Source organism: Arachis ipaensis, chromosome B05 (assembly GCF_000816755.2).
Source record: "Arachis ipaensis cultivar K30076 chromosome B05, Araip1.1, whole genome shotgun sequence".
Lineage (NCBI taxonomy): Eukaryota > Viridiplantae > Streptophyta > Magnoliopsida > Fabales > Fabaceae > Arachis > Arachis ipaensis.
Window position 1 is genome coordinate 78,503,306 of NC_029789.2, and position 10,710 is coordinate 78,514,015.

A 10,710-nucleotide genomic window follows, 5' to 3' on the forward strand; every position below is an offset into this window, starting at 1 on the left:
GACACTCACCTTTGTCACTAACGTTGGAGATGGCTATCAATACCACGTTAGAAGTCACGTTAACTTAGTTAACGTGAACTCTAACGTGGGAAGTACGGGCGTTCTGAAGCGTTAGTGACAAAGGTAAGTGTCACTAACGCTCTCGAAGATTTGGCAAGCCTACGTTAAAGGCCACGTTAACTATTCTAACGTGAACTCTAACGTAGGGAGAAAGGGGTACTCTCAACGTTATTGAAAAAAGTAAACCCCAGTAACGTTTGCAAAGGGCCAAGGGTCAACGTTAGTGGTCACGTTAGTGCCACTAACGTTGAAGTTAACGTGGACCACTTTGGGTTAGGAACGTTAGTGAAAAAGGTGATTGTCACTAACGTTCTCAACCCCACATTTTCACTTAACATTAACACCCCTAACGCCCTAAGCTAAAGTCCCTGCCTACTTCACACTTTCTCTGCAAGTAAAGCTGAGCCCACTGAAGAAGATAACTGCTTCAACTCAAGATCCAAAGGCCTATATTCAAGACTTGAAGAGCCAACTAGAAGATCAGAAGAGTAGTATAAATAGGGAAAGCTTTGAACTAGAAAAGGGGCTTTTGGCATTATTAGAATTACTCTCTGTATTTTACTTTCTCTGCACTTCTAGTTTAACTTTCAGAATGTACTCTCCATCTTTGCTTTCCATTCCCAGAGCTATGAACAACTAAACCCCTTTCATTGGGTTAGGGAGCTCTGTTGTAATTTGATGGATCATTAATAGCTTTCATAATCCTTCTTCTTTATTTTCTCTTTATTTTACTAGAAAGCTTTCAATCTTCATCCAATTGAGTAGTTATCTTGGAAAAAAAGCTATTCATACTTGGATCTCTTCTGAACCTTGGAAAAGGGATGAAGAGATCATGCTAGAAATGTTTTCTCATGTTGGACCAAATTGGGGTTTGGGCGGATATGGTGACATATAATTCTCCCAATACTTTGATTTGGAAATACATGTGGTATAATCAGTGACCAAACTTCATCTCTTCTCATGAGCAATTAGACCAAGGAATTGGCTATTGATCTGATTTAAGAGATTGAATTACCAAGGAATTGGAATTCAATCACTTAAGATTGCCAAGGAGATTAATGAATGCATTGATTGAGGAAGAGATGAAAATGAACTTGATCCGGAGAATGCAACATCTCCTAAGCCCAATGAATTCCCCATTTCTGATCTTACCCATTATCTTTACTTATTGCCATTTACTTTCATGCTAAACTTCCCTTCCCCATTTAAGATTCTGCACTTTACATCCCGTCATTTATTTTCTGCTATTTACTTTCCCGCCATTTAATTTCCTGCAATTCTCAACTCACTTTCTGCTTAGCTCAACTAGAACGTTCTTCCAATTAAAGTTGCTTGACCAATCAATCCCTGTGGGATTCGACCTCACTCTACTATGAGTTTTTACTTGACGACAATTCGGTATACTTGCTGAAAGAAATTTGTTGAGAGACAAGTTTCCGTGCATGAAGTTTATGGCGCCGATGCTGGGGATTGATTTTGTATCAATAATGATTAAATTGGTGGATAACTAGATTGAGCATTTGTTTTTATTTTGTTTGATTTAAGTTCATTTGAGTAATTTACTTTCTGTTTAGCTATTTTCTTCCCTTTATTAGTTGTTTACAATTCAGTCACTAACACACTAACTGTTTGATATATTACATCACTCACACTAACAGCATTTCTGTAGAAATTACTGTCTGCATCTATCTCTCTTGCTTTTGCTTTGTTGGTTGTATGACAGGTAGAAGAAGCGGTGCTTCAACTTCCTTTGATTCTGAACCTGAGAGGACCTTCCTTAGATTAAGGAGGGAAGCAAGAGGAAAGAGAGTAGTTCATGCTGAGGAAGAGGAAGAGTACTTTAAACCAGACATAGAGGAGAATATGGAGAACTATCATGAAGAAGAGGCTCACAACCATGGCAGAGAAGGTCCAGCGCATCAGGCTGGACAAGAGAGAAGAGTTCTGGGTTCTTACATCAACCCAAACCCAGGAAACTATGGAAGTAGCATCCAAAGGCCAACCATACATGCCAACAACTTTGAACTAAAGCCACAGCTCATCACCCTTGTTCAGAACAATTGTTCATTCAGAGGAAGTGTCCAAGAAGACCCCAATTAACATCTAACCACCTTCCTGTGGATATGCGATACTGTGAAGTCTAATAGTGTTCATCCTGACACCTATAGACTACTTCTGTTTCCCTTCTCACTCAAGGACAAAGCATCTAAATGGCTGGAATCCTTTCCAAAGGAGAGTTTAGAAACCTGGGAAGATGTGGTGAACAAGTTCTTGGCAAGATTCTATCCTCCTCAACAGATCAACAGGTTGAGAGCTGAAGTACAAACATTCAGGAAGCAGGATGGTGAGACTCTATATGAAGCATGGGAGAGGTTTAAAGACTTGACAAGAAGATGCCCACCAGATATGTTCAATGAATGGGTGCAGTTGAACATCTTCTATGAAGGCCTTTCGTATGAACCAAAGAAGGCAGTAGACCACTCATCCGGGGGATCTCTGAACAAGAAGAAGACCATTGAAGAAGCCATAGATGTCATTGAGACTATAACAGAGAATGACTACTTCTATGCTTCTGAAAGAGGCAATACTAGAAGAGTGATGGAGCTGAACAATGTGGATGCACTGCTAGCTCAAAACAAGATGATTACCAAGCAATTAGCTGACCTCACCAAGAAGATGGAGAGGAATCAAGTAGCAGCAATCACCACTTCAATAGTAACCCATGAAGGAGTGAATGAAGAAGCAGAGGGTAATCAGGAACAAGCCAACTACATTGGGAATTCACCTAGGCAGAACCATGACCTATACTCCAAAACGTATAATCCTGGTTGGAGGAACCACCCAAACTTTGGGTGGGGAAATCAACAAGACCAAGGCCAAGATCAGAGACGCCACAACCCCAACAACAATGCAACTCACCAACACTCCACACAGAGGTCATACCAACACCCACCCAATAACACTTCTCAACATCCATACCAAAGTCAAAATGGCCCTTCTCATCCTTCGAATCTCAACTCTCCATCATTGGAAGAAAGACTATCAAGGATTGAGACTCTACTTGAAGGCATATGCAAGGAGATTCAAGATAACAAAGTGTTCAAAGAGGAGGTGCGAGCCAATATCAAGAATCAGGGAGACACCATCAAGAGGCTGGAAATTCAAGTGGGATACCTATCTGAGAAGATTCCCAAACCTACTGATAGCTTCCCAAGTGACACAGAGAAAAATCCGAGAGGTGAAGCAAAGAAAGTCAGATGGGAAGATTGTAAGATGGTTACTATAAGTGATAAGGATACTGAGGAAGAGCCGAACAAACCATCAGAACAACCTAAAGATACATCAGCAGAAAAGCAGGAAGAGAATCATCAAGAAACCACAATTACACAGAAGGAGCTGCTGAGACTCTATGCACCCTTTCCCTAATTACTCAATGGTGGTGTAGAGAAGAGAATATACTCAAGGTTTCTTGACATATTTGCATATCTCCATATAAAAATACCATTCATCAAGGCCCTCCAACAAATGCCCTCATACATTAAGTACATGAAGGAGCTGCTGACTAGAAAAAGCTCACTCAAGGGAGGACAAACCATAGTGATGAATAAGGAGTGCAGTGCTCTCATTCAACCAGAGCTGCCTACAAAAAGGAAGGACCCAGGGAGTTTTCACATCCCCTGTACCATAGGAGAAAAAAGGTTTGATAAAGGACTCTGTGATCCGGGAGCCAGCATCAACTTAATGCCTTTATCCCTTATGAAGAGGCTGCAAATCAATGAGCTGATGCCCACAGACGTAGTCATCAGGCTGGCGGACAAAACTAAAAAACAAGCAATAGGAGTGGTTGAAAACGTGCTGGTGAAGGTTGGGAACTACTTTCTTCCCACAGACTTTGTCATATTGGAAATGGAAGAAAGTCATCTTCACCCAATCATATTCGGAAGACCATTCTTAGCTACAGCCAGAGCGCTCTTAGATGTGGAGCGAGGAGAGCTAATACTGAGGGTACATGATGAACAACTCACCTTCAATGTCTTCAAACCCTCACAAGAAGCAAGTCAGGAAGGCAAGGAACTAAGGACAGAGCATGACAGAACGATGATGGGAGAAACAAGCATTGAGGCACAAGCTGTACACTCAGGGATTCCTTTGGGTGATGAACAAAATATTCAGCAGCTGTCACAGCTAAAGGAAACTCAAGTGGAGCCAAAACCACCAGAATCATATGGGACCAGCAACAAAATCCCCCTATGAAAAGAGACCACAAAGAGCAGGATAACAGCAAGAGAAACAAAGAAGAAGATACCAAGGAGATGGAGGAATGAAAAGATCCCTACAGAAGATTTCTCTTCAGGGGATAAAGTGATCTCAGCTTACTTCCTAGATATCCCACCTCATCTCCCCACCATCCCATCTCAGTTACCTAAGGTTTTCACCATCAACAAAGTTCTCTCCCTAGAACATGTAGAGATCATTGATGAAGCCAATGGAGATAGGTTTATTACAAGGGGGGAAGATTTGAAGCATTACCAACCACCCTGACAAAGGAAGAACGTCAAGCTGGTGACGCTAAAGAAGCACTTCATGGGAGGCAACCCATGTTTTACATGCTTTTAAAGTAGTTAATAAAGCAAGGTTCATGGATCACAAATCAACTTTGACATATCCTTGAATAAATCCTTTTATGCAACATATAGTGAAGAACAAGTTTGGTGTTCAAGGCACACTAAGAGGACATGAATACAGCTCATAGCATGTCACTCTTAGCACCTTCAACAAATCATCTTACACCACATTGCCACAAACTAAGTTTGGTGTCACCAAGGTTGCATACATGAAAATTTAATTAGTCAGTTGGTTTGCATTTGTGAATAGCACTTAGTAGTTGACAACAACAATTTTAAAAAAGTAGTTACTCTTTCTTGTCTTTTAAATTTTGCCGCCACTTTCCACAAGTTTTCTTTTAATCAGATTTCTTTTATTTTGAAGGAGAATTGATGGGGGCAATTGAAGGGTTCGGCCACCACAAAAAGAGAAGATTATACACGTGTCTCCAGAGGGATTGCATTGGAAATTATTACCATGCAACATTGGAAGGAGAACAATCTTGGAAACTGAACCAACCCCATCATAAAGTTGATGATCCTTGTGCTCATCCCATGTAAAACCCCATCCGTCCATCACACAACCACCCCATCAATCCACACCTTTCGTTTACTCATCATTTTCCTATATAAGTGATTCCTAGTCCGTACTTCCCTTCACATTCCAGCAACCACTTCTTCAAACTTCTCACTCTCAAAGTACAATTCTCCAAGCTACACCCTATCCAAACCCAACCGAATTCCACCACTCATCACTAACCTCAACACCTTCACTTTTCAAAAATCATTCATGGCACCATCAAGCTCTAAGAGGCAAAAGAGAAAGGAACCGGTAGAGAGCAGCCCTTTTGATGAAGGGAAATTCAAAACTGCATTCCATGAACATGAATTTGAACGGATAAAGCTCAAAAAGATATTGCCTGAGTTAACATTCCAGTTCAACGAAGATGAATGCCCACAGATTCGAGAGAAGATCGAACAAAGGGGTTGGCAAAGGCTCACGAACCCAGAAGCAAAGATAAATGCAAACCTCATCAAAGAATTCTATGCAAATGTGGTCAGAGAAGACAAAACCAAGGCCCTCACCTTCAAAAGTTACGTGAGAGGAACAGAGGTGGACTTCAACCCCAATGCCATAACAAGGGTTCTTCAGCTGAAATCACCACATTTTGATGAGCCCAGTTACCACGTGAGAATAAGTAACGGCCCCGACAATGATGAACTTGAAGAAATTGTGAATGATATGTGTGTTATAGGATCTGACTGGAAAAGGTATTCAGATAGAAGACCTCGGTTCATCAGGAGAGGAGACCTCATCCCGGAAGCCAAGGGATGGTTTGAACTTGTGAAGAGATCTATCCTCCCAGCTGCAAACAATTCTGAGGTCAACATTACTCGAGCTACTATGGTACACTACTTAGTAAAGGTGGAGGCATCAATGTGAACGAAATTATAGCTGAGGGGATTCAAGAATCAGCCGAGAAGAATGATCCAGGTGCTAGACTTTGGTTCCCCAGCACCATCCTTAGGCTGTGTATGAAAGCCAAGGTAGTCTTCGAGGACAGCAATCTAACTTGGGTAAACCCTGGAAGGATGGTTACACTCCATCGTATAACATATGTGACACCCGCCCAACAACAAAGAAGGCCTCAAATGGGGAGAAGAACACCACAAGAAGAACCTCACCAAGAAGAACCTCAACAAGAAGAATATCAGCAAGAAGAGTACTATGATCCAACTAACATCAACTTGAATCACATTCATGGAGCCATTGAGGAGCTAGTGAGGAGTTATACGGAGGGACAAGAATAACAACTGCACATTAAAGCCCAAAGGATAGATCGTCAAGAAGAACTGCTTTCTAATTGGATGAATCAACAAGGGGAGTGGCAGAAACAGCAAATGGAACACTACTCCCAGCTCACTCAAGCCATCAATCAAGTGACTGAAAGGTAAGAGCATCAAGACAAATGCCTTCAAGAACTCAATCAACGACAGCTAGCTCAGACGAAGGCATTCAATGAGTTCAGCGTACTGAATGAAGGATGAAAACTACATAGGGAGGAGTTCAACATAAACACTCAAGCCAAGTTGAACAATATGTCTAGTCATATGCATAATCTACACTCTGCAATCCCTAGGTATGATGAGGTCCAAAAAGATCTCACAGAATAAGAGGAAAGGAAGGTGAAACAGCAGAAGGAAACATTGAAAAAGAAGATGGAAGATGCTGGCTTCTGGAAGAAGTTGATTGGAAAAAGCAAGGGAAGTGGGAGTGCAAGCACTCAAGAAAAACACAAGGAGGACAAACAGGAAGGAGAGCATGAGCACCCCCAAGAGTAAAAGGTGGTGGAGTTCCCTCATTGTTCCATCTTTCTATTTCAAGTTTTTTTTTTTTTAAATAAGGAAAATCATGTATGAAATAGAACATGCTTCCATAGTAGCTTTGGAATTTTCAATTCTGTCTTTAAGTTTGCTTTTGCCTAGGTCTATGCTTGCTAGTCAAATTGCCTGCCTTCATTTTCATCTTGCTTATTGTATGCTTGTGCTTTTAAGTCCAATAAAAAGAGATGTTATAAAAGACCAGAGTGATGTTCAAGTTGTGGAGTAGGTCCTTAAATTTGTGGTGTAGTAATCACTTAGCTAAGTTGGTTCACCAACAAGGTGGGAAGGCAACTATCTGTCTTGAATCATATACTTGAAACACACCCCATGAGACTAGCTAAATAATAAGATCCTAATAAGAAAAAGAAAAAAACAATAAGGGTTTAAAAAAGAAAGAAAAGTTAATAAAGAATAAGGCTAGGCACCAAGGGCTTGAAACTTGAGGGATGTGTCTGTGGTGCTCTTGTACCAAGGATCTGCTTGGATGAATAAGTTCTTAGGAGTGCTTCATCGCTTGGTAACTTGGGTTAACTAACCCGGGATTATCAACTGAAAATCCACTATCAAGAGCAACCTTGCTACAGAACATCTAGTAACCCAATGAGGTGCTGGACACCAAGACCTCAAGGAAAGAAAATAACAAACCATGTGCCTGTGGTGTGCATGTATGGGGGAGAGAGACTTGAGGGAGTAAGTCCTTAGGTGTGTTTCAACACCTAGCACCTTGAACCAACTAGTTTGGGAGTGTTGGCTGAAAGCTTATCTTAAAGAGTCACCCCCTCACAGAACACTTAGCCTAAGGAAGAAATAAACCTTGGAAAGACAAAGGGATCAATAAATAAAAGTCTCAAAGGGTGCAATCAAGTGAGTATTCCAAGGCATGATAAAGGTCTGAAAGCCAATAAAGGAATGAACCTAAGTTGCTATGCATGAAACCCCATAAAACCAAGAACATGACTTCCACAATAATGATTCATTCCTCTTGTCATTTCATTCATCATTCTCTTGTTCTAGTACTTGCTTAGGGATAAGCAAGCTTTAAGTTTGGTGTTGTGATGCCAGGGCATTTTGGCCAGTTTCACTGGCCTTTTCTTTATGGTTTTAAGGTAGTTTCATGCATTTTCTTAGGAAATAAGCAAGTTTTGGGTTAATAATCACTTACATCTTGATTCAACCAAACATTGTGAATTTTACATGATTTCATGAGAATTATGCATGAATTAAAGGACAAATTGAATGATGCATGTCTCATAACTTGGATCAGAGCTTTGATGCACTTTATTGCTTGATTTCAGGATAAAGGAAGCAAGGAAGAACCACGTTAGCAGCCACGTTAGTCTAGCTAACGTGACCACTAACGTGGAATGAAGGCTAGCTTGCAACGTTAATGAGAAAAGTGATTGCCAATAACGCCTTCGTGAGCCGTCATAGCCCACGTTAGTTGCCACGTTAACTATGTTAACGTGGAAGAGAAATAGAACTCCAACGTTAGTGGTAAAAGTAAGTGTTACTAACGTTCCAAAAGGGGCAATTGGCCACGTTAAGAGCCACATTAACTTAGTTAACGTGAGCTCTAACGTGGAAGAACAAGATGATGCCAACGTTAGTGACACTCACCTTTGTCACTAACGTTGGACTAAGCCCATATTGGCTACGTTAAAAGCCACGTTAACCTAGTTAACGTGGACTCTAACGTAGAGGGAGCAAGAATCACCAACGTTAGTGACACTCACCTTTGTCACTAACATTAGATTGAGCCACTATGAGCCACATTAGTTGCCACGTTAATTACATTAACGTGGAAGCTAACATGGAGAAGAGGGATGATGAGCCAACATTAGTGACACTCACCTTTGTCACTAACGTTGGAGATGGCTATCAATACCACGTTAGAAGTCACGTTAACTTAGTTAACGTGAACTCTAACGTGGGAAGTAGGGGCGTTCTGAAGCGTTAGTAACAAAGGTAAGTGTCACTAACGCTCTCGAAGATTTGGCAATCCTACGTTAAAGGCCACGTTAACTATTCTAACGTGAACTCTAACGTAGGGAGAAAGGGGTACTCTCAACGTTATTAAAAAAGGTAAACCCCAGTAACGTTTACGAAGGGCCAAGGGTCAACGTTAGTGGTCACGTTAGTGCCACTAACGTTGAAGTTAACGTGGACCACTTTGGGTTAGGAACCTTAGTGAAAAAGGTGATTGTCACTAACATTCTCAACCCCACATTTTCACTTAACGTTAACACCACTACCGCCCTAAGCTAAAGTCCCTGCCTACTTAACACTTTCTCTGCAAGTAAAGCTGAGCCCACTGAAGAAGATAACTGCTTTAACTCAAGATCCAAAGGCCCATATCCAAGACTTGAAGAGCCAACTAGAAGATCAGAAGAGTAGTATAAATAGGGAGAGCTTTGAACTAGAAAAGGGGCTCTGATTTGAGAGATTGAATTACCAAGGAATTGGAATTCAATCACTTAAGATTGCCAAGGAGATCAATGAATGCATTGATTGAGGAAGAGATGAAAATGAACTTGATCCGAAGAATGCAACATCTCCTAAGCCCAATGAATTCCCCATTTCTTATCTTACCCATTCTCTTTACTTATTGCCATTTACTTTCATGCTAAACTTCCCTTCCCCATTTAAGATTCTGCACTTTACTTCCCGTCATTTATTTTCTGCTATTTACTTTCCCGCCATTTAATTTCCTGCAATTCTCAACTCACTTTCTGGTTAGCTCAACTAGAACATTCTTCCAGTTAAAGTTGCTTGACCAATCAATCCCTGTGGGATTTGACCTCACTCTACTGTGACTTTTTTACTTGACGACAATTCGGTATACTTGCCGAAGGAAATTTGTTGAGAGACAAGTTTCCGTGCATTAGTTCCCTTATTTTAATAAAATAAAAGAAATGATTGAACAGAAGTGAATTGGTTCTATTTAGTAAGGAATAAAATAAAGATTAAGTGGTGGTATGTATGTCTGATTATGTAGTTAGCTCACTAATGATGAATAATGTAACAACCCTGATTTTTGAGTACGTGAGATCTTTTCTGAAAGTACGAATTTCTCCAGAAGAACATTAAAGGGAGAACCTCTGCTATATCATCAAGCATCTCAATCCTTATTGTCATTATGTCATCCTTAAGCTAGAACCTCTTCTGAGGCAAGCTCGATAATGCAATCACGAAAAACCTAGTTTTTGAACCGTATCTGTTAGGAGTTTTGATTCTGTTTTTGGTAAATAGTCTTAGTTTGACGAACCGAACTCGATTCATGAGAGAAGAGAGATAATAGTATAATATTATCATTATATGAGTATTAGAAGCTTTTTGAATAATATTATAAGGTTACCTGGTCAGTTTTAGTTAAAAATAGAAAATCGGTTTAACCGGGTTCATAGTTTACTGGTGCAGCTTAGCACCAGCACTCTCTGATGACTTTAGCAATGCTAAGGCCTTATTATACATATTTTATTCTCATAATAAATATGTTACTAGTGTCATTTATGCTAGTAACTCAGAAAATAATTTTTAGAGATGTTTTCACGAGTGTTCCGATACATCTAGTTTTAGTAGTTATACACCTGAGATATTTTAATATTATTTTAATCCACCTCCAAGCCAACCAATCACAACTCACCCTATACCCCCAAAACCC